The following is a 25534-nucleotide window of genomic DNA, read 5'->3' on the forward strand; positions in this document are numbered from 1 at the left end:
TGTATGTATGTATGTATGTATGTATGTATGTATGCAGTTATATATGTACGGATGTAAATATAATACGATTACCAACAGACAGGAAAGCCGGTAGGTAGGTAGGTAGGGAGGTAAGCAGGTAGGTAGGTAGGCAGGTAGGTAGATAGAGAGGCAGCCATACAGACAGGTAGGTGGGCAGGTAGGTAGGCAGGTAGGTAGATAGAGAGGCAGCCATACAGACAGGTAGGTCGGCAGGTAGGTAGTGAGACAGGCAGAAAGTCAGGTAGAAAGTCAGGTATTGGTGTGCGTGTATCTCTCCGCCGCCTCCATAACTACAGGTAGCATATTAATAAAGTTTGTGCAGCGCTCCCTAACTTGACGTATTAGCCTCGTTGGTGTGCGGAGGGGAGATGGGAGGAAGGTAGATAAAGAGAAGGGAGGATGAGGGAAGGTGTGAGGAGGGAGGAAGGAAAGAAAAGAGAAGAGAAGCAAGATGAAAGGTAGGTATGGGGAGGGAAGGGAAGGGAGAGGAAGGAGAGGTGAAGCGAAGGGAAAAAGTGGAGGAGAACGACAAAAGGAAGGGAGGAGAGTGGCTGGAGAAGTGGAGATGGATGGAAGAGAGGAGAAAGTGAGATAACTGGAGATTAATGAAAGTATAGGCGTTAGGTTAGAAAAATAGATGTAGCGACAGACTGATAAATAAATACAGATTGATAGATACACAGATAAAAACAGAGAGAGATATATAGATAGATAGATAGATAGATAGATAGATAGAGAGAGAGAGAGAGAGAGAGAGAGAGAGAGAGAGAGAGAGAGAGAGAGAGAGAGAGAGAGAGAGAGAAATGTACACACCTGAAGCCAATTAACCGTGAGGCAAGGAATTATACCTGACTCTGGAGATAATTAAGGCAAAGTAAGGGAAAGTACACCAGGGTTAGGAAAGGTACGGCAGAGTAAAGATAAACACCTTTAGCTAATTACCACTGATTGACACAGGGAGGAGGAGGAGGAGGAGGAGGAGGAGGAGGAGGAGGAGGAGGAGGGAGAGAAGAAAAAAACATGGGACAAATTATATGGTTCAAATTTCTATCAAAGGAAAAATGAAGGACGAGAAAAAGACTGAGAAAAAAGGAGAAATACAAAGAGGAGGAGAAGAAGGAAAAGAGAAAGAGGAGGAGGAGGAAGAAGATATGGAGGAGAGTAAGAGAAAGGAGAAGAAAAAATAGGGACAAATTATATGATTCAAATTTCTATCAAAGGAAAAATGAAGGACGAGAAAGAGACTGAGAAAAAAGGAGAAATACAAAGAGGAGGAGAAGAAGGAAAAAGAGAAAGAGGAGAAAGATGAGGAGAAGGAAAAGGAGAAGAAAGAAGGATGAGCCAGATTCTGCTGCAAAGTTCCACCAAAGAAGAAAAGGGAGGAAAAGGACGAGAAGGAAGAGAAGACAGAGGAGGAGGGGAAAGAAGAGGAGGAGGAGTGCCAGCCAGGGTGGTGCCGCAAAGTTCCCACCAGCCACAAGGAAGCAGAATGGACGCCGAACTATAATTAAGACGAACCAGTTTTCATCGGCGAAATTCCCAAAGACGAGGCGGGCCGGATTATCGCATACAGGGGAAGAAGAAGAGGAAACACAAGAATAGGGACAAGAAGAAGAAGAAGAAGAAAGAGAAGAAGAAGAAGAAGAACACAAGAAAAGGGACAAAAAGAAGAAGAAGAAGCAGAAGAAGAAGAAGAACAAGAAGAAGAACAAGAACAAGAACAAGAACAAGAATAGGAACAAGTAGAAGAAGAAGAAGTAGAAAGAAACGAAGTAGAAGAACAAGAACAAGAAGCGGAGAAAGGGAAAAATGAGAAAAAGTAATGATGAAGGTAAATAGAACAAGAAAGAATAAGATTGAAACAAAGAAGCATATCAAGAAACGAATGATAATGATGATGAACTGGACCAACAAAAAACAAACAAAAAAAAACAACAAATAAATAGATACGATAGAGAAGAGATGGACAGGTAGATAGGTAGAGTGAAAGAAAGAGAAACGCGGCTGCTTAATTTGGAATGCATTGAAAGGGACACAAAAAGGACAAAAATAAACACACTAAATAAGATCGCAAAAACAAACACCCAAAAAAACACCGACCACTTCAATCTCAAGCACACACTGATGAGAGAGAGAGAGAGAGAGAGAGAGAGAGAGAGAGAGAGAAACAAAACAAAATACGAAGAAATATGAAGTTGAAACGAAAAAAAAAGTAAAGGAAAGAAGGTAAAAAAAAATGAAGAAGAAAAAGAAGAACATGAGGAAGAGAAGGGAAGGAAGAATAGCGTGTGTGTGTGTGTGTGTGTGTGTGTGTGTGTGTGTGTGTGTGTGTGTTTACATCTTATATTTACAGTGATTTACGTCATACAAATCACAGGAACCGCCTCCCGCTTCTCCTCCTCCTCCTCCTCCTCCTCCTCCTCCTCCTCCTCCTTTGCCGTCGTCTTCTTCCTCGTCTGATTTAAAAGTATAGAAATAGTTTTGTCTTCTTTCACCGCTATTTTCTATCCTCCTTCTCCTCCTCCTCCTCCTTAGAGAATATGATGGGGAGGGAAGGAGAAGGGAAGGTAAGGTAAGGGAAGGGAGGGGAAGGGAGGGAAGGTAAGGGAACAGAGCGGTTTTCTATGTTCTCCAAATTTTTCTGAAACCAAACTTGTGTCCGCGGTAAATAATTCTCCCCTCAAATAATTCCCTCTTCCCTTCCTTCCCTCCCCCTCTCCCCTCCCCTCCTCCTCTCTCCTTACCACCACCAACACCACCACCTCTCCGTCATTCCTTCCCTCCCCTCTTCCTTTCAACACCACGACCTCCTCTTCCATCATCCCTCTCTTTTTCCTACCACCTCCTTCCCTTCCCTCTCCCCTTCCCCCTCATCACCCCTACCTCTTCTCCCTCTCCCTCATACCTCTCTTTCCTCTCTCCTCCCCTCCCTCATACCTTCTCTTCCCTCCTGTCCACCTCTTTCATCACCTCTTCTCTCATCCTCAGCATCCCATTACTGCCCATCTCCCTTTCCCCTCCGTTCACCACCCCTATCCCAACCTACTCTCCCTCTCCCTCATTCATTCCCTTTCCTCTCTCCTCCCCTCACCACTCCCACCTCCTTCCCTTCCCTCCTCCCCTTCCTCCTCATCACCCCCACCTCTTTCATCACCTCTTCCCTCATCCCCAGCATCCCATTACTGCCCATCTCCCTTTCCCCTCCACTCACCATCATCATCTCTCCTTGCATACCCTCTTCTTTTACACCCGACAACCGACATCCCACTACCTCCCCTCTTTCCTCTCCTCTTACCTCCACCTCCACAACCCTTAGCTCATCACCCATCTACCTCCTTTCCCCTATCTTTCCCCTCCTCTGAACACTTCCACCATCTCCTCATTCTTCACCCGCAGCATCCCTTCATCTCCCCTTTTTCCTCTCCCCTTACCGCCACCTCCACCACCTCTAGCTCATCACCCATCTACCTCTTCTCTCCTATCTTTCTCCTCCTCTTTACACCTCCACCATCTCCTCTCATTTTCCATCCGCAGCATCCCTCTATCTCCCTTCTCTCATCCATACATCACTATCATCGTCCTATCTTTCATTACTCTTTACACCCATCAACACCAATACCACTACCTCATCATCTCTCATTCCTTCCTTTATCTACTTATCTTATGTTCTTATGTTATCTACTTTGTCTCCTTCTACCCCCACTTTCCCTCCCCTACCAACATCATCACTTTATTTTTTCCTTTCAGCTGCCAAAACTTCCCATCAAAAGGCTTCCAATAGCTTTTCGCCCCTTCCTCTCATTCTTCCCCTTCTTCCTCTTCCCTTCTTCTTCTTTTACCTCTTTCAATTTTTCCAGAACTTTTTATTCCCTTCCTCCGTTTGATTATTTTTTTCTATTTTCTTCCTTCCTTTCTCCTCTTCCTTTATATGATTATCCTCTACTCTTTCTTTCTGTCTATCTATCACTCTATCTATTTATCAATCGATCCATCTTTCTTCCTTCCTTCCTTACTCCTTTCCTTCCCTTCCTTCCTTCTTTCCTTCCTTCCTTTCCTCCTTCTCTTCCTACCAGTCGTTTTTTCTCTTTCCCTTCCCTTTTCTTTTCCTTTAAACTATCCGTTTTTATCTATTTATCTAATCTATTTCTCTTATTTCCTTCCTTTATCTTTATTACCCTCCTTTTATGTCCCATCTTTTCTTTCTTTTGATTCTCTTCCTTTTCTTTCCTCTTCTCCCTCTTCCAATCACTATTCTTCTCCTTCTTCGATTCGTTCTCTCTCTTTCACAGTTTTCATTCTTTCACTCAAATTCTCCCAGTCTTTTCGTTCCTTCCCTTCTATTCTACCCTCATCTCTCTCTCTCTCTCTCTCTCTCTCTCCAAAGCCAGACACAAAAGAAAGACGTAGGAGGGGAATCACAAAACCGCAAAAACTAAACGGACAAACACAGATTCACTCCCCTCCTCCGCCTCCTCCTCCTCCTCCTCCTCCTCTTCTTCCTCTGCATCACATTCCTCGCTGCCACTTCTTTCCCCAGATGTCACGTGACTTCCGGCATATCTCTCTCTCTCTCTCTCTCTCTCTCTCTCTCTCTCTCTCTCTCTCTCTCTCGCGGGTTCGGTGTTTTGCGACAGATTAATTGACAGGCCGAAAAGTGATGCTCGAATTGGATTTTTATATTACATCTGTCTGTCTCTCTCTCTCTCTCTCTCTCTCTCTCTCTCTCTCTCTCTCTCTCTCTCAGTATGTGTGTGTGTGTGTGTGTGTGTGTGTGTGTGTGTGTGTGCGCTTTAATCACCTGACAGAATTGCCCAAAATCGAGCAAGCAAAACACACACACACACACACACACACACACACACACACACACACACACACACACGGCCCTAAAAAACAAACACGACACCAAACACTCACTTTCTACTCGCATTTTCTCTCAATATTGTCGGGAGGGAAAAAGGCTTAAAAAAAAAGAACCTATATATATTAAATTCCCACTTTTTGACCTTTTTTTTTTTTACTCTTTTTACAGAAACGAGGCGACGAAACATGTTCACAATAACACAATAACAGGAAACGGTGGGGAGGGGAATGACCTTGAAACGAGGGACGAGGAGGAATGTGGTGAGGGAACGAGGAGAGAGAGGGAGAGAAGAGGAAGAGGGAATAGGAGGGAAGTGGAGAAAGGGAAGAAGAAGGGAATAGGAGGAACAGTGAAAGGGAAAGTAGAAAAAGGGAGAGAAGAAGCGAAAAGGGGAAGAATAGGAATGTGTTTGGGGAAAAAAAAGGGAGAAGGGAGAAAAGGGGAAGAGGAAAAATATGGAAAGGGAAAAAAGAGGGAATGGAAGGGATAAGAGGAAAGGTGAGGAGGAGGAATGCGATAAGGGAAAGAGAACAGAGAGGTAGGGAGAGATGAGAGGAAAGGGAAATCGGGGGAGAGGAGAAAAAAGAAGATAACGGGGAGATAGAAACGAGAAAGGAGGAAAGATAGGGAAGAGAGAGGAGGGAGGAGGAGAGAAAAGGAGAAGGAGAAAGAGGAGGAGGAGGAGGATGGAAGAGGAGGAGGAGAGGAAAAGTGATATAGAGAAGAGAGAAAAGAGGGAAAGGGAAGAAAAAGGGAAGGTAGAAAGGTGAAAGAAAGGAATGTGAAGAGAAAGAGGGGAGAGAAGGAAGAGGAATAGGAAAAGGGAAATGCAGGAAGAAGTTAAAAAAGAGGAATGTTAAGCAAGGTCTGAAATGGAAAGAAGGAAGAAGGAGGAGGAGGAGGAGGAGGAGGAGGAGGAGGAGGAGGTTAGTGGTGCTGTCCAGTCGTGCTGCATTAATCTTCCTCAGGGGTGGAGAGAGAGAGAGAGAGAGAGAGAATAATGTTCGGACCAGATTCTATTGACCAGTTGAGGGAAAGAAGACAAGGAAGGGAAGGGAAGAGAAGGGAAGGAAAAGGGAAGGAAAGGGAACGAAAAGAGTAAAAAAATGGTTCAGGAGGGAAAAGAATAGAAAAAGATAAACAAAAGGAGGGATGGGAAAAGAAAAGGAAGGAAAGGGTAATGGAGAAAAAATATTCAGGAAGGAAAATACTAGAAAAGATAAACAAGAGCAGGATGAAAGCTCTCTCTCTCTCTCTCTCTCTCTCTCTCTCTCTCTCTCTCTCTCTCTCTCTCTCTCTCTCTCTCTCTCTCTCTCTCTCAGAAGTGTCAACAACAATGGTGACAATTTATTGGTTGCTATGAAGTGGTTATAAAAGGTAGTTTGTCTCTATTCTGTGTGTGTGTGTGTGTGTGTGTGTGTGTGTGAAAGAGAGAGAGAGAGAGAGAGAGACGCTATCAACAATTTTAAGATCAGAAAGGTCAGGGCATTTTAAGACGCCGCTGGGAAAGCTCTCTCTCTCTCTCTCTCTCTCTCTCTCTCTCTCTCTCTCTCTCCATTTCTCCTCCCTTCATTTCCTCCTTCTTTCCTTCTTCCGTCTTTTCTCATTCCTTCTTCTTTTCTCCCTTCCTTTCCTCTTCATTTTCCTTTCTTCCTTCTCATCCTTCCTTCCCTCGCTCCGTTCTCCCTTCTCTCTCAGTCCCTCCTTCCCTCCCAGACAGACAGACACACAGACAGACACAAAGACAGACAGACACCGAGCACTGGTCAACACGTACATTCCTTCAGGACTAATAATAAAGTTTGGAAATTATTTCAAGAGAAGCAGAGATGAGGGAGGGAAGAGACGGGAGGAGGAGAGAAAGGGGAGGAGGAGAGAAAGGAGAGGAGGAGGAGGAGGAGGTAACAGAGGGAAGAAGAAAAGGAAGGAGAGAGAATGGAGACAGAGGAAAGCGAAGCAGAGGGAAGAAGGAAAAGAGAAAATGGAGAAAAAACAAGACGAAGGAAGAGGAACGAAGGAAAGGAAGAAGGAGAAAAGGGCAAAACAACGGAGGAGAAGACAGGTAGGAGGAGGGAGAAAAGGAGGGAAAAACAGAAGGGAGAAGGAGGGAGAGTGAGGGTGAGAGGGGAAAAGAGAGGGAAGGAAGAATATTTGTGAGATAAATAAATGAAAAATGAAGAGAGAGAGAGAGAGAGAGAGAGAGAGAGAGACGTAATCCCTTGGCGCAGGAAGATACAAACTGGAGCGAAAATTTACCGTGAATAAAAGTATGACATGGAACAAACTTTTTTCATTGAATTAGCAAGTTTGGAGTGTTGATCTTTTCCTTACTCCGCCTTCACTTATACCTTTTTATTTATTTATTTCTGTTTTTACTCTTTCCCGGCTTTTATTTGTTTTTTGTCTTTACTCTTTCTCGGCTTTTATTTGTGTCTGTCTTTACTCTATCCCTGCTTTTTTTCTACTTTCCTTTTTATCTTAATTTGATATCGTTATTTTTTTCCGTTTTCAGATCCTTTCTTCTTTTTTTTAACTTTATTATGCATTTTTTTCTTTCTCTTTCTTTACTTTTTCCCTGATTTTCTCTTTCTTTCATCTTTATCTTATCTCGTATCGTTATCTTTTCCCTGACCAGATATTTCTCTCGTCTTTTCTCATTTTCTTTTTTGTACCTTGTTATATTTCTATTTCATATTCTTGTTTTATATTCATACCTCTTTCTAACACTATTTTTATCATTTGAAGTTCTTTAATATTTTCTCTAGTTTTTCTTTGTCTTTTCAACATTCTTTAATCTCATATCTTTTAATGTCTTTCAGCTTTTCCTAATTTCTTCAATTTACTTTAATTTCCCTCATTATTCTTTAATGTTCTTCTCTATTTCCTCTTTTTCTTTTAATCTTTCTTTCTCTTTCTCTTACCCTTATCCTGACTGTCTCTATTATTATTATTATTATTATTATTATTATTATTATTATTATTATTATTATTATTATTATTATAGTCTCAAATTGACAGTTTACAGAGTTCCGAATCGACAGTTTATAAAGTCGCCGTTTGACAGTCTATAAAATCCGCAAAAATAGTGTTCCTCCGGCCGTGCAAAACAAAAAAATGTTTGCCCACCAATCAAGTTAATTGCACAAACATGATGGTATAATTAGCCCCATTACTTCAAAGGGTGTTTAATGCCGCAACCACCACCACCACCACCACCCACAACAACAACAAGGACAACACCAACACCACCAACAACAACAGAGATCATGGATTCATCTACAATTATCATCACCACCAAATTGCACCTCCATCACCATCACCACCACTATTAAAGGCAGGAAAACTTATCACCATTGCCATCACCATCATCATCAATATGTATCTAGCAAATGCCCTCACCACCACCATCACCATCATTATTAGCGCCGCCATCACAATTTTCATCACCAGAAATATTATAAAAGAGTTATCTGCCATCATTATCATCACCACTGGCACCCCCTCACCACTCTTACAACCACCAAAGATATACAAAAAGTCCTGACCATCAACACAGCCACATCACCACAACCACCACCACCACTACAATCATCACCACAACCAAGAGGAACCAAATACCTCCCCTCAACATCACTACATCACCATCAACACCACCACAATCACCACTACCACAACTATCATCACCACAACCAAGAGGGACCAAAAAAACTCCCTTCAACATCACTACAATCACCATCAACACCACCACAATCATCATCACCACGAAGAGGGACCAAATAACTGCCCCTTACCATTACCGTTATCACCACCACACCCACCAACGAAATCACCACCACCACCACCACTACCGCCTCCGCCATTGACCTCAGCACCACCCTCACCACCGTTCAAACAGAGGGAGGGAGAGTAAAAGCAAACACTCAATTTTCCCCTCTGGTGGTGAGGCGAGGAACACCACCCTCCCCTCTCCCTCTCCCCTCTTTCTCTCCCCTCTCCCTCTCTCTCTCTCTTCCTCCCTCTCCCCTCTCCTTGTCTCCGCTCTTCCTCTCCTATCTCGTTTTGTTCCTCCCCAAATCCCTATCTCTCCCTTTCCCCACCAATGATTTGACTAATTATCTTTGTCTGTCTATCTCTATGTATGTATGTAGGTCTCTCTCTCTCTCTCTCTCTCTCTCTCTCTCGCAAGCCTATTTTCATTTGCTTTACCTTTTTCTTTTCTTTTTCTCCATTTCTTCTTCTTCCCTTTCCTTTCCTCTTTCCCTGTCCCTCTTACTTTCACTTTCCCTAATCTACCTACCTACCTACCTACCTACCTACCTACCTACTTACCAAACTATATACCTATCTCTTTCCATTTCTACCTTTCTCTACTTCTTTTATTCCTCCATTACCTATCCCTACCTATCTACCTACCTACCCATATTTACTTTTACCTAATCTCTGTCTCCTTACCCCCCCTCCTCCCTCTCTCCCTCTCTCTCACTCCCCCCTTCCTCTCTACCTTCAAGCTATAGAAGGACTGAATCCCTCTCTGTTGCATCTCGCTTAGGATCTGATTCTATACACGCGTTCCCTAAGGAGAGACTCTTGAAGGGAAAACTTTCGTATAATAAAAAAAGTATCCTTCGTTCCCTCCTCCTCCTTCTCCTCCTCCTCTTCCTCCCTTTTTATTCTTTCTTTTCTTCTTCCAAGGTAAAAAATTTCAGATATCAGAGTACATCCTCCTCCTCTTTCATATCCTCCTCCTCCTCCTCCTCCTTCTCCTCCTCCTCCTCCTCCCCCTCCTCCTCCTCCTCCTCCTCCTTCTCCTCCTCCTCCTTCTCCTCCTCCTCATCTTCTTTCTCCTTTTTTCTTCTTCCTTTTCTTCTTCCAAAGTAAAAATTTTCAGATATCAAAGTACATTCTTCCCCTCTTTTTTATCCTCCTCCTCCTCCTCCTCCTCCTTCGTCTTGAAAGCTAAAGATTAAAAGTAAATACAATCTGATAAGAAGTAATGATGTAGTTTCTTTCTTTCCTACGTTTTTCCCTTATCTGTTTTTGCAGTATTTCAGTTCCCCTGTAATTTACTGCATGAATATAAACGTGAATTAGCTCTCTCTCTCTCTCTCTCTCTCTCTCTCTCTCTCTCTCTCTCTCTCTCTCTCTCTCTCTCTCTCTCTCTCTCTCTCTCTGTCGTACCCAATACCACCACAGGATACATCTTCTGCTACTCCCTTTCACTTCCTCTCCTCCCACACACGCCCTCTCTCTCTCTCCCTTCTCCTCTCTTCCTCCCCCTCCTTCCCTCCTCTCCCCCTCTCTTCCTCCCTCCCTCCCTCCAGGCACCGGACAGCTGGTAGTCTCCTCTCCCGCGGCCAAATCCGCTCAGTAAACTAGCGCACTCAAACATTTTTTATTTACATTCGGGAGGATGAGGGAAAAATGCCGCCCCCTTTACTCTCCCGCAACCCGCTCCTCCCCTCCAGCCCAAACCAGCCAAAACCCTATATTTTCCAGCCCAATGTCAGTCTTACCAGCACAATCTCCCCCTCTTAGCCTTGCTCTTTTGCTGGTTTTATCCGTGACTCCACTTTCTCTACCAGCCCAACAATTTTTTTTCCGCATTTGTTCTTTTGCCCGCCAGATGTCAGGCCAGATGTCATTTTCAGGATTGAGAATATAGCTTGAGGCTCCTCGAGAGAGTCTGCAAGGGTATGTAATGTTAAGATACGTAAAGTTCTGGTCTAGAGATGAGAAAGATAAGAGGAAAATATTGAAGAGATGAAAATTAGTATATCTTCGAATTCATGTTGTTCCTCGGTCTCAAAACCAAACGTACTTAATGTCGTAGTACAACCAAAACGCTCCTCGAGAGAGTCTGCAAGGGTATGTAATGTTAAGATACGTAAAGTTCTGGTCTAGAGATAAGAAAGATAAGAGGAAATTATTGAAGAGATGAAAATTAGCATATCTTCGAATTCATGTTGTTCCTCGGTCTCAAAACCAAACGTACTTAATGTCGTAGTACAACCAAAACGCTCCTTGAGAGAGTCTGCAAGGGTAGGTAATGTTAAGATACGTAAAGGTCTGGTCTAGAGATGAGAAAGATAAGAGGAAAATATTGAAGAGATGAAAATTAGCATATCTTCGTATTCATGTTGTTCCTCGGACTCAAAACCAAACGTACTTAAAGTCACGGTACAACTCATTCAAGAGGAAGGTATCAGGTCACCTCTTCTCACGTACTTGACTGCTCTTTCGGCCACCTCTTCGGATGCTTTACAGGAGCAGCGAGTAGCGGGCTTTTTTATTGTTTCCTTTTTTTGTGCCCTTGTGCTGTCTCCTTTGCTGTAAAAAAAAAAAAAGAGGACAACAAAAAATAAAGTCACGGTCGCCATACCAATCCACTAGCCCGCCCCCTTCCCCCCCTCATCCCCCCTCACACATAGTAAAGCTTGTCTGTACAGTTATGCAATTATATCATACACTATTTGCAGGGGCGGCATCGGCGGGCTTCGTTGTTTCCTCTCTTTTTCTCGCCCTTGAGCTGTCTCCGTTTCCGTAAAATAAAACAACACGAGCCTTTATTTTTATTATTATTTTTTTTTACAACAAAGGAGACAGCTCAAGGGCACAAAAAAAGGAAACAATAATAATAAAAAAAAAAGCCCGCTACTCCCTGCTCAAAACGGACTCATCTCCAGGGAGAAATATTTAAACGGAACATTGCCCGCGCCAACTCCCTGCTGGAAACGTAATACTCTAGCAAGACACGTGTTTGAGCTGTCAGGTGCTGCGATGACACTTCCATCTGGCGGCGGAATCTGGAAACTTTGAAACCCGGACACTCACTACACGTTCTTTACTTCATTTGTCTGCTTTTTTATCCTTTTTCCTTCCTCTTTTTTGTCATCCTCCTCCTCCTCCTCCTCCTCGGAGAGAGAGAGAGAGAGAGAGAGAGAACAGAACTAGCATGAATGATTTGCTAAACTATTTTTTCTCCAACTGAATTAATCTTCTTAATTTTCAAATCTTCAAAGACTCTTGATGTTTATATAGGAAAGAGAGAGAGAGAGAGAGAGAGAGAGAGAGAGAGAGAGAGAGAGAGCCTGCCTTGTCAACAGTCTGAACTCTAGCATAATCAACGACTTTTTCAGCTCTATCTATACCGACCTGTAAAAGCACGTCACTTATATTAATGCCCTGTTAACATATGTGAAGTTCTCCGTAACCTTAACATTAATTTGGCCTTCTGGCAATATATATCTTTCGCCAACACTATTACAGCGATGTTACCGGGATAATTAGAGACCAATTTAAAGCCATAGTCACTGTTCTACTTCGATCTATTCTCTTTTTAACGGTAAAGGAAGCAGCTGAAGAGAAAATGTGAATGAATAAGAAAACGCCGCTAATCACTGCTCCTGTTTACGACTTTTTCAGCTCAATTCACTAGTTTACTTTATTAATTTTACGACTTTTCCAGCTAAATTCACTACTCTATTTTATTCATTTTACGAATTTTCCAGCTCAATTCACTAGTTTACTTTATTCAATTTACGACTTTTTCAGCCCAATTCACTAGTTTACTTTATTCAATTTACGACTTTTTCAGCTCAATTCACTAGTTTACTTTATTAATTTTACGACTTTTCCAGCCCAATTCACTATTCTATTTTATTCATTCTACGACTTTTTCAGCTCAATTCACTACTTTACTTTATTCATTTCACGACTTTTTCAGCTCAATTCACTAATTTACTTTATTCAGTTTACGACTTTTCCAGCTCAATTCACTACTCTATTTTATTCACTTTACGACTTTTCCAGCTCAATTCACTACTCTATTTTATTCAATTTACGACTTTTCCAGCCCAGTTTGCTTGCCCAGTTAGCTACCACTATTCTACCCCAACTCACCTCCCAACCCTCTCCTTCTTCGTCCCTCCCCGCCCAATATCCCCGCCCAATACCTGCCAACAGACCGAAACTCCCGCCCTCAGCCACCAACATATCGAGAAACTGCTGTACTCTCTCTCTCTCTCTCTCTCTCTCTCTCTCTCTCTCTCTCTCTCTGTTCTTTCAAGTGTCGCACCACATATTTCTTGCTTTCTCAACAAAATAAAAGCAAACACACACACACACACACACACACACACACACACACACACACACACACACACACACACACACACACACAGACACACACACGAACCGTTTCTTTCACAACAAAAACAAATAAAAACTTTCTACATCGATTTATATCTTTCTTTTGTTCTTTTTTATCCCTTTATGATTTTTCTTTCATACACTTCATCGGTTTTTTTCTTTTCATTTTATTTTTATTCCTTTCTGAGTATAGATTTTTCTGCTGTTTTCTTTCTTTTTTATTCCTTCCAGCACACTTTGATTTTTTTTTCTTAAAGCAAATAAATCAGATATAATAGTTGTGTGTTTTTTTCCTCTATTTCCTATTTTTCCTGTTCTTTTCCTTGCTCTTCCTTAATTTGTTGTTGTTCTGGCTCTTCACTTCCTCCTCCTCCTCCTCCTCCTCCTCCTTCTCATCTGTTATCTCCTCCCTTCACTTCCCCCTCCTCCACTCATCTCTTTATCTCCTTGTTCTTCTTTTTTACCGTTCACTTCCTCCTCCTCCTTTTCCTTTATCTCCTTTTTTTTTGCCCTTTATCTCCTCTTCCTCCCCCTCCTCCTTCTCCTTCTTCTCATCTGTTATCTCCTCCCTTCTCTTCCCCTTACACCATCTCATCTCTCTATCTCCTTGTTCTTTTTACCGTTCACTTTCCTCTATCTCCTTTTTTTTTGCCCTTTATCTCCTCTTCCTCCTCCTCCTCCTCCTCCTCTCGCTCCTTCTCTTTCCTCCTCCTCCTCCTCCTCCTCCTCCTCCTCCTCCTCCTCCTCCTCCTCTTCCTCCTCCTCCTCCTCTTCTTCCTGCCTTCCTTACCCACACGATCCATCACATACACTCACCTCTGACCTTCCTCTTCTTCCTTCCTTCCTTTTTTATTTTCCTCTTCCTTCCTTCCTCTATTCTTTATTAATTTTTCATTTTTCCTGTCCTATATTTTTCCTGCCCTTTACTTCATTTACTTTTTTTCCTTAATCTTCTTTCCTATCTCTCTTTTTTACCATTCTTCCCTTCCTTCCTTCCTTCCTTCCTTTATTTATTTTCCTCTTCCTTCCTTCCTCTATTCCTTATTAATTCTTCATTTTTCCTGTCCTATTTTATCCTGCCCTTTACTTCGTTTACTTCTTTTTTAATCTTCTTTCCTATCTCTATTTTTACCATTCTTCCCTTCCTTTCCCTCCTCTCCTCCTTCACCTTCCCTCCCTACTCCATCTCTCGCTCTCCTGCATTTTTCTTTCCTTTCTTCCTTCCTCTCCTTCCTCTTCCTCCCTCCCTCCCTTCCTCCCCTCCACATACCATCCATCTATCAATCTCCCTAACCTCTCCATTTCAATTTCTCCCTTCCCTCCTCCTCTCACTCACTCTCCCTCTCTCCATTCTATTCTTCCCTCCTTCCCCTCCATATTCCCACCAATATATCCATCTCTCTCTCTCTCTCTCTCTCTCTCTCTCTCTCTCTCTCTCTCTCTCTCTCTCTCTCTCTCTCTCTCTCTCTCTCTCTCTCTCTCTCTCTCTCTCTCTCTCTCTCTCTCTCTCTCTCTCTCTCTCTCTCTCTCTCTCTCTCTCTCTCTCTCTCTCTCTCTCCTATATAAATATCAAGGGTCTTTTAGGATCGAAAGACTAAGAAGATTAATTCAATTGGGAAAAAACAAAGTTAAGTAAATCATTAATGCTAGTTCTGTTCTCTCTCTCTCTCTCTCTCTCTCTCTCTCTCTCTCTCTCTCTCTCTCTCTCTCTCTCTCTCTTCAAGGAGGATTATGACAAAAAGAGGAAGGAAAAAGGATAAAAAAGCAGACAAATGAAGTAAAGAACGGAAGCGGAGGAGGAGGAAAAGATGAGGAGGAAGAGAGGAGAGGAACGAGAAGGAGGAGGAGGAGGTGGAGGAGGAAGAGGAGTTTATCTTTCAGCTCCATATCCTCTTTCCTCTTTGCATTTTCATTTCTGCTGCCACAGGGATCGGAATTTAGTGACTCCGAAAACAGGTAGACGGAGCGACAGACAGATAGACACAGACAAATAGAAAGACAGGCAGGCAGATTTTTTTTTTTTTTTACAGCTAAGGAGACAGTTCAAGGGCGTAAAGAAAAATATAAAAAAAAAGCCCGCTATTTACTGCTCCTGAATAGAGGTCAAAGGAGTGGCCAAAAAGAGAGGTCAATTTCGGGAGGAAGACAAGACATAAATAAGTAGACAGACAAACTGACACATTGATATACAGATAGACGGGAAGGTGAATAGATTAATGAGTATATACGTATGTAGATAGAAAAAAAACCCCACTATGTAGAGTAGACAAATACTAGATAGATAAAAGTTATGAGATAAAAAGTTATGATAGGTAAATAAAATAGTGGAGGTACAGATAGATAAAAGAGAGAGAGAGAGAGAGAGAGAGATTAAGTATATAACTTCCACTCTTCCTTTCCCTTTTTCCCCTCTTCCTCTTTCCCTTGACTTTTAATTTTCCTCTTCCTCTTTCTCATGATCTTCCTCCTCCTCCTCCTCCTCCGAGGATAGAACACAAATCAGAAAAAGTAAAATTGACACTACAATTCGTTAGTTCGCCCACATCTTGAGTATTGCGCTCAGTTTTGGCCTCCCTGTTACAGAAAAGATATTGATAAACTCGAGAGGGTGCAGCGTCGAGCCACGAAAATGATCCCTAGACTGCCTGAAAACGTCGTCAAAAGCGAAACTATTTGCACGTTCAAAAACCGACTGGACAAATATTTACAAGCTAACCCGAACATCCGCTATTTTGCTTCGGTCTAACAGGAAGTAGTGTTAGCTTAGTTGTCGTGTATGATCTTCCTTCTGTACATATAAAATTCCATTGTAGTTTTTCTATACTACATGGTATTCTTCCTCTTCGTGCCAGCCTCGGCTGGAATGACTGGTGGGAGGGGAGGAGCCTTCGCCTTTGCTGTCCTGTGTCTCTGACTCGTAGATTAGAGTGGAAGGTATAGCAACAACAAACAGCCTAGTTTGGGCCAAGAGGTCTGTTGTTGTTTGCTTTTCCTTTGTACCTCCTTTGTACTCCTCCTCCTCCTCCTCCCGCTCCTCCTCCTCCCTCCCTCCATATCCCCTTTCAACGTGCAACAAAAAAATCGTAGTATCCACAGTATCGCCTTTCGCTTTAATAATTCAATGGCGTGCTGCAGCTTTTGTTCTCTCTCTCTCTCTCTCTCTCTCTCTCTCTCTCTCTCTCTCTCTCTCTCTCTCTCTCTCTCTCTCTCCTCCTCCTCCTCCTCCTCCTCCTCCTCCTCCTCCTCCTCTTCCTATTTTTTCCTTTTCCTGCTCCTACTCTTCCTTTTTCCTTCCTTCCTCATTCTTTCTTCCTTTTTCTTCCTCCTATTACGCTTTCTCTTGCTTTTTCTTCCTCCCCTTTTCTTTCTTTTCTTTTTCTTCTTTTTTTCCTCCTCATACTCTTCCACTATTTTCTTTTTTTCCTCCTCTTCTTATTCTTCTTTCTCTACGTCTTCTTTTTATTTCTTTTTCCTCATCTTCTTCCTCTTTTTTTTACTTTTTCTTTCTTCTCCTCCTCCTTTTCATTTTTTCTTGTTCTTCTGCATCACTCTCTTCCTCGTTTTCCTCCTACTCTTCTTCCTCTTCTTTCTCCTCCTCCTCCTCTTTTTCCTCTTTTTCCTCCTACTCTTCTTCCTCTTCTTTCTCCTCCTCCTCCTCTTCTTCCTCTTTTTCCTCCTACTCTTCTTTCTCTTCTTTCTCCTCCTCCTCCTCCTCTTCTTCCTCTTTTTCCTCCTACTTTTCTTTCTCTTCTTTCTCCTCCTCCTCCTATTCTTCCTCTTTTTCCTCCTACTCTTCTTCCTCTTTTATTCTCCTCCTCTTCCTCCTCCTCTTCCTCTTTTTCCTCCTACTCTTCTTCCTCTTCTTTCTCCTCCTCTTCCTCCTCCTCTTCCTCTTTTTCCTCCTACTCTTCCTTCTCCTCCTCCTCCTCCTCTTCCTCTTTTTCCTCCTACTCTTCTTTCTCCTCCTCCTCCTCCTCTTTACCTTGTCACCTGCTTCATTTCTCTCCCTTCTTCTTAAACTCATCGTGTCCATTCATCTCACTTCACTTCATTTTCCCCTCTTCATCGCCTCCTCTTCCACTCCATCTCCTTCTCATGGTCTATTTCTCCCCAATGGTTTGCTTGTATCTGTGAACTTCTTATCCTCGTCTTCTTCGTTTTTCTTTTTTTTCTTTTATGCGTACTATTTTCTTCTCTCTTGCCTGTCTTCTTTCTTATTTTATTTTTATTTTCGTTTTCCTCTTTTCGTTCACTTTCACCCCCTTTTCTATTATTTTCTTTTCTTCCTTTTCCGTTACATTCTATACTTTTTTTATATGCTTTTTCCTCTTCTTCTTTTCTTTGTTTTCTTTTTTCACTATGTTCTTTTCTTTATTATCATCTTCCCGTTTTTTTTTTCTTCATATTATTATTATTATTATTATTATTATTATTATTATTATTATTATTATTATTATTATTATTATATTTATTAATACTATTACTATTATTATTATTATTGTTATTATTATTATTATTATTATTATTATTATTATTATTATTATTATGACAGTATTACCATCATCATCATTATCATTCATATAATAATTGTTGTTTGATATTCTTATTTCTACTCTGTGTCACATTTGCGTTTATTCACCAACTCTATTCATCATCATAATTACACCTCTACCTTCTTTCCTCTCTTTACCTTTCCTTCCATTTACTCTTTTATCACCTAATTATTACGTCCGCCCTTCTTGCTCTCCTTTGATCAGGGTCGTGTATTGTTTTCTTTCCCGGGCGGTAAAAATGTCCTCACCTGCCCTTTGTTAGCTCTCACCTGGCCACCTGACGACCCCCCTCCCCCCTCTCTCTCTCTCTCTCTCTCTCTCTCTCTCTCTCTCTCTCTCTCTCTCTCTCTCTCTCTCTCTCTCTCTCTCTCTCAGTCCACTACCCTCTATCGGTTTCCAGTTCTGTGCCCCTATCGAAGCACACACACACACACACACACACACACACACACACACACACACACACACACACACACACACTCTTTGGTTGGAAACTTTGATATTTGCTGTTTTATTTCTTTTGCTTCTTTTCCTCTCCCTCTTCTTCCCCCTCTTCCAATACTCCCTTCCTACTCCTGTCACCTTCTTTGCCAATCCCCCTCCTTCTCCTCCTCCTTCTCACATTCCTTTCCCCCTTCATCTATTCGCTGTTATCACTCACGCTTTTGACTATCTCCTCCTCCTCCTCCTCCTCCTTCTCCTCCTCCTCCTTCTCCTTCTCCTTCTCCTCCTCCTCCTCCTCTTCTTGTACTCTTATATATTTTACTGACGCGTTCATGGCAGTGACAAGACCACGTACGCTCAGCTTACAGGAGGGGGGGGGGGGAGAGAGAGAGAGAGAGAGAGAGAGAGAGAGAGAGAGAGAGAGAGAGAGAGAGAGAGAGAGAGAGAGAGAGAGAGAGAGAGAGAAGCGAGGCGTATCATTGACAAGAACAAGAGAAATTGCGAGCAAGAAAATAATTGCTTGATTTTGCCTTGCTCGATCTCGGGTGACTGACTGGCTGACTGGCTGATTGAGCGGCTGACTGACTGGTTGACTGACTGGCTGACTGACTAGATGACTGACTGACTGACTAATTGGCTGACTGACTGCCTGACTGAGTGACCGACTGGCTGGCTGGAGGACTGACTGACTGACTGGCTAACTGGCTGACACACTGATTAATTGGCAGATTGACTGACCGACTGCCTGACTGACCGACTAACTGACTAACTAGCTGACTGACTGGCTGACTTACTGACTGATTGACTTATTGACTGTCTGATTGTCTGACTTACTGATTGACTGACTGAATGACTGATGGACCGACTGACTGACTGACTGACTGGCGTAAAAGGCGTAAGGAAGACGAATAAAAGTATACATTGAGAGAAAAGGAAGGGAAGCAAGAGAAAGAGGAGGAGGAAGAGGAAGAGGGTTGGTGGGAAAGGCGAAAACAAAACAAGAAGAAACGAGGATGAGTAAAAGTTACAAAAAAGAGAAAAGGAATAGGAAGAGGAAGAGGAAGGGGATGAAATGGAAGAGGAAGACGGAGAGAAAGCAGGCTGGTGAGATAAATAAGGAACAAAAGAGAGAGGGAGAGGGAAACATGAAAAAGAGGAAAGAGAAGAGGAAGAGAAGCAAGAGGAAGAGGATGAGGAAAACTAAAACTAAAAGTACAATGTAAAAAAAAAGGGCAAAACGAGGGACACACAAAAACACCGAGAGGGAAACATGATAAAAAAAAGAGAAAAGAGAAAAGGATGAGTAAGAGGGAGAAGAGAAAGAGGAAGAGGAGGAGAGGGAGCAGGCACCGCGAAAAGGACAACGAAAAAAAAAAGAGGGCAAAATGAGGAAAATATGAACACACCAAAAGGAAAAAAGCATGAAAAAAAGAGAAAAGAGAAAAGGAAGAAAAGCAAGGAGAAGAGAAAGAGGAAGAAGAAGAGAAAGAAGAGGCATCAAGAAAATATTATGAAAAAAAAAGAGGGCAAACAGGAGGAAAACATGAACACACCGAGAGGAAAAAACATGAAAGAAAGAGGAAAGAGAAAAGGAAGAGAAGCAAGGAAAAGAGAGAAAGAGGAAAAAGAAGAGAAAGAAGAGGCACTAGGAAAATGAATAAAAAGAGAAGAGGGCAAACAGGAGGAACACATGAACACACCGAAAGAAAAACATGAAAAAAACGGAGAAAAGAGGAAGAAGAGAAGCAAGAGGAGAAAGAGGAAGAGGAAATGGAGGAGAAAGAGGAGGCACCTGGTTCACTCCACTTGATTGCTATCCCGCAAAGTGGACCGAACCATCAGTGGCTAATATATTTATACTTATTTTTACTTTCTCTCTCTCTCTCTCTCTCACACACACACACACACACACACACACACACACACACACACACACACACACACACACACACACACACACACACACCTTCCTTTTTATCCTTTTTATCTAGGTCATCTCTTAGCTTTTCACCACACAACAACCACCATCACCACCATCACCACCATAACCACCACCACTACTACCTTCATCATCGACCCCACAATCACCATCACCACCATAACCACCCATATCACCACCTCTACTATCCCTCTCATCACCCCCGCAATCAACATCATCACTACAACTATCATCACCATGCATCACCATCACCATCACCACCATCTGAGACGAATTCATTGAAACTTTAGCTTAATCATTCCCTTTTCCCTCTACCCCCTTCCTCCTCTCTCCCACCCTGTCCCCAGCTCGTCAAGACAGACTTTTAACGACCCTAATTATGCTGTAGTAATTAGCGTGACACAGTGCATTAGAATTTGCATAAGTCATTAAGGTGAGGCAAGGTAAACAGCTGAAGATTCTGTCGGCCTGTCTGTTTGTCTGTCTCTGTCTGAATGTCTGTCTCTGTTTTTACTCTTAACTGGTAGTAGTAGTAGTAGTAGTAGTAGTAGTAGTAGTAGTAGTAGTAGTAGTAGTAGTAGTAGTAGTAGTAGTAGTAGTAATATAGTGGTAGTAGTAGTAGTAGTAGTAGTAGTAGTAGAAGTAGTAGTAGTAGTAGTAGTAGTAGTAGTAGTAGTAGTAGTAGTAGTAGTAGTAGTAGTAGTAGTAGTAGTAGTAGTAGTAGTAGTAGTATAAAATGACACAAATTACGGTGTTAGGGATTAAATTAAGAACAGAAGTAGTACCAACAGAAAAAAATATAATAACAATAATTTTAATAATAGTTCGTGAAAATCATAATTACATGATCCATCAGCTCATTAGTCTGATCCTTTCTCAATCGACTCACCTGCCTCAGCTTCCCTTCCCTCTCCCTTCCCTTCCCTCTCCCTTCCCTTCCCTCTCCCTTCCCTTCCCTCTCCCTCCCTCCTGTCCTTCCTTCCTTTACCTGTCCTCCCTCCCCCTCGCCACCTCCAAAGCACACCTGAAGTATCTTACCTGCGGGAGAGTCACGCCGTTGTCACCTGAAAGAGAAAAAAAAATTAAGTATTTCACTCCACGTACACACACACACACACACACACACACACACACACACACACACACACACACAAACGCACGCACACAAACTTTCAGATTAAAGTTGCACCTCGTGACTCGTCATTTTAATTATTCACGAGAGAGAGAGAGAGAGAGAGAGAGAGAGAGAGAGAGATGACAGACAGACAGAAGGAGAGAACGACGCGTACACAGACAGACAGACAAGACAGACAAACAGGCAGACAGGCAGACAGATACAAGACAGACAGACGTGAGGAATCGAGAACAAATAAAAAAAAAAAGATGAATGTTTTTTCCACCTCAAAAAACTACCTCACATGTGTCAAGGCGAGGAAAAAACGAGGCTCTCGCGGTAATTAAAACAAGTGAGCCCCACACACACACACACACACACACACACACACACACACACACACACACACACACACACACACACACACCGATTGAGGCGATACTGTAGAAAAAATAAAAACGTGAAAAAAATAAAAATGAGAATGAAAAAAATGAAAAAATAATGCAATCGAAAACAGATCAAAAATATGTAACTGGAACTGATGTACAAAGGGAAAAATAGAAATGATATACAAAAAGAGAAATAGAAAAGATAAATAGAAAAAAAGAAAATATATACAAAATAAAGATAGAAAAAATACCCTGAGAAAGTCGATCAAGAGGCCAATAAAACAACATACAGGGAGGAAAATGTAAATAGAAAACATATGGAAATAAAAGAATAAAACAAAAACAAAGAAACGAAAATGCATGTAATGGAAAGAAGAAAAATGGCAAACTGAATCAAACGAGCATATTAATTTCTGACATGTCAAGTTTTTTTTTTCTGAGTGCTTTATTACCTCGCAAACACACACACACACACACACACACACACACACACACACACACACACACACACACACACTAATTTTCATCAATAAACAAAGATATATTCATAAGTACACGGAACCGTAATTAGATTAACCCCGCACGCAGTGACAGAGCGAAAAGATGTGAGCAGTAATAAGTAACGAAGTAATAAGATACGGAAGAAGTAATTACAAACTTCGTACAAACTTAAAGATCGTTGAAATTATTACTAATAATGAGGAAATATTCGCAGACATAATGATACGAAAAGGAGAAAGAGGAAGACGAGGAAGAGAAAGAAGAGATGATGATGATGATGATGATGATGAATGGGAGGAGGAGGAAGAGGAGGAGGAGGAGTGAAAAAAAAGATGTGGATGAAAAAGAACATCAAAATAACAGAATGGTAACAACAACAACAACAACAACAACAACAACAACAACAACAACAACAACAAAAACAACAACAAGCCGATAAATCAATTCACATAAAAAATTCAAATAAAAAATAGAAAATAGAAAAGACAAATTAATAAAGAAAATAAAAACTACAAATATCACCTCACCTTCACCCCCACACACACACCTTCACACACCTGCGCGCAATTCCAGGTAGGCCTAATTAAGCGCCTCACCTGCCCTTCATCAATGCGCTAATTACTTGGTCTTAATCACTACTTCGGTAGCAAAAAAAAAAAAAAAAAAAGTGCAGCACCATCAAAACTTTGTGTGTGTGTGTGTGTGTGTGTGTGTGTGTGTGTGTGTGTGTGTGTGTGTGTGTGTGTGTGTGTGTGTTCAGAGCTCGCACGGACAGATACCGGCTTAGCACAATACCGGCACTTGTAAAGGCCAGTAATACCTACATGATCACATGACCCCTCCACCCCAACACACACACACACACACACACACACACACACACACACACACACACACACACACACACACACACCAATCACCCTTCCCCACCTCCCCCATTACTCATATAAATATCATTGTAAATGAACAAACCATTTATTATCATTAATGTTATTATTATTATTATTATTATTATTATTATTATTATTATTATTATTATTATTACACACACACACACACACACACACACACACACACACACACACACACACACACACACACACACACACACACACACACACACACACACACACACACACACACACACACACACATACAGGGCCGGCTATCCCAGCCTCATAAACGGATTAAAATTAGTCACGGGCGGGCAGGTGTTGGGGGAAGTCAGGTGTGGAGGGAGGGGGTAGTAGGGAGGGAGGAGGAGGATGGAAGGGAAGGAGGGAGGCGGTAGGGGAAACGTATGTGAATCTGATCAATTATACGCAAGTTTACCTGTCCACCTGTCTGTCTGTCTGTCGGTCTGGTGGTGGTGGTGGTGGGGAGAGATAGGGAATGGTGGAGTAAAGGGAGAAAGAAAACAAGGGCAACGTAAGAAGAGATAGTGGTGGTGGTGGTGGTGGTGGTGCTGGTGGTGGTGAGGGGGGGTGGGGGGTAGAGATAAGTAATAAAGAAAGGGAAAGGGAAAGACGAAAACAAGGGTGGAAGGAGACTAGACAAACATCCATTCACTCCCCAAAAAGAAAATAGAAAAAAAGAAAAAATAATAATATTATTAAATATCAAACCAGAACCGGACAAAAAAGGATAATATAAGATAGAACACCGAAAAAAAGGATTTTTTAGAAAATAACAACGAGAAAAGCATAAGATACACACGGATCATCCAGACTAAAAGAGAAGTCCAAAAAATGTATGGTATAAAAAAACGGAAAAAAGATAATGTAATAAGAACGTCCAAAAATAATGTAGCAATAAAAAAACAGAAAATGAAAATAAGTAAAATATAGAAACAACATCGAGAAAAGGAAACAAACCTCATCCACCTTTCGGTCCTAACGTCAACATCGCCAAAATTATGGGTGGGTCTCTTCTGAGAGGAAAGAGGCTCACCCAGACCAACAAAGAACACCAAGAAGGGATGATATAAAAGAGAAAAAGACATCGAAAAAGAAAACCAACATCAAGAAAAGGAACAGCAATAAAATTATGTAAAAAAGAAAGAGGAAAGAAAAAAACACCAATAAGAAATAAAATAAAAATAAAATAAAACTTATAAAATAAAAAATAAAAAATAGATTAAATAAAATAAAATAAACAAATAAAACAATTAAATAAGTAAATAAAATATAGTAAAATTAAATATTAATACAATAAAATACAAACACACATCATCCACTTTTCGCCTCTAACATCATTAACCTAATTATGGATGAGTCTTTTATGGGGACAAAGAGGCTCATCCAGACCACCACAGAACACCACAAAATGAATGATATAAAAAAAAAAGCAAAAAAAAAAAAAAAAAAGTAAAATGCGAATAAGACACCAAATATGGATAATATAAAAAAAAAACAGGATAAACACAACAAAATATTATAAAACCACAAAATACTGAAAAAAAGACTGATTCACTAATTATTTAACTAACTAAATATCTAACCAGCTAACTCTAACTACTTTTTTGGCTAGATATTATACTAACTCATTATCTACCGGAATCCCTTAAACCTCCGTGGTGGTGATCGAAATAGTAGTGGAGAAGTAAAATATAAAAATCGTAGTAGTGATAAGAGAAATCCTGGTCGAGGAAAGTAGGGAAATTCGTGGGAGTGGTGGAGTTAGTAGTGGTGGTGATGATGCTGGTGGTGATGGTGGTGATGATGCTGGTGGTGGTGAATGGAGGTTATTGAAAAGGTGGTGAGAGTGAAGCTGGCGAGGACAACATATTGACAGGACCTGAGTGAAAAGAGAGAGAGAGAGAGAGAGAGAGAGAGAGAGAGAGAGAGAGAGAGAGAGAGAGAGAGAGAGAGAGAGAGAGAGAGAGAGAGAGAGAGAGAAACACACACACACACACACACACACACACGGATAAACAGAAACAGACTGACACACACACAAACACAAAGAGAACAAAGTAACAAAGATCTTCCATAAACAACAACAACAACAACATCCTAACTAAGCCTCCCAAACGTCGTCTCTAAATTAACCAAACACCTGTTTTCTCAGGTGTACGGCGTCCCATACCCTCCTTGCTTCCCCCCCCCTCCCCCCCGCCCCCTCTCAACGTCCCTTTACGTCAGCCCTGGGGTGAAGAAAAAGAAGATTATGAAAAACGAACAAAAACAAGAACAAAAACAAAAAAAGATGAAGAAAAGGAAGAAAAAAAAGAGAGGGAAGAGAAAGAGGACGGGGCAAGAAAGAGAAGGACGAGCACGCAAACCAGAACATGAAATAATCTCTCTCTCTCTCTCTCTCTCTCTCTCTCTCTCTCTCATTACCATCATCTGCTTACACGAACCCCTGAACCCTTATAATGAGCTGCCGAGTCCCTTTAACCCGCTAACGCCGTGCTCTTCGCCTCTTCGCAGCCTCTGAAGCCCCGAAGCACGGAACGAAGCTTCGAACCGTAACCCTTTGAAGCAGTGAACCGTAAAATCTCTCAGGGAACGAAACGAAAGTCAAGAGAGAGAGAGAGAGAGAGAGAGAGAGAGAGAGAGA

The 25534-nt window shown here is 41.7% G+C and overlaps 1 protein-coding gene across 3 annotated transcripts in view; it reads right to left on the reverse strand.

The window, feature by feature from the left end:
* LOC127006616 (discoidin domain-containing receptor 2-like) overlaps nucleotides 1–25534 on the reverse strand; it is a 390501-nt gene that overhangs the window by 204875 nt on the left and 160092 nt on the right. For all 3 annotated transcript variants that reach the window (XM_050876726.1, XM_050876725.1, XM_050876724.1), the window contains exon 3: nucleotides 21008–21033. The gene's annotated coding sequence lies outside the window, so the exon portion shown is untranslated. The remainder of the gene's footprint in view (nucleotides 1–21007; nucleotides 21034–25534) is intronic.

This window comes from Eriocheir sinensis, chromosome 33, assembly GCF_024679095.1.
Source record: "Eriocheir sinensis breed Jianghai 21 chromosome 33, ASM2467909v1, whole genome shotgun sequence".
Lineage (NCBI taxonomy): Eukaryota > Metazoa > Arthropoda > Malacostraca > Decapoda > Varunidae > Eriocheir > Eriocheir sinensis.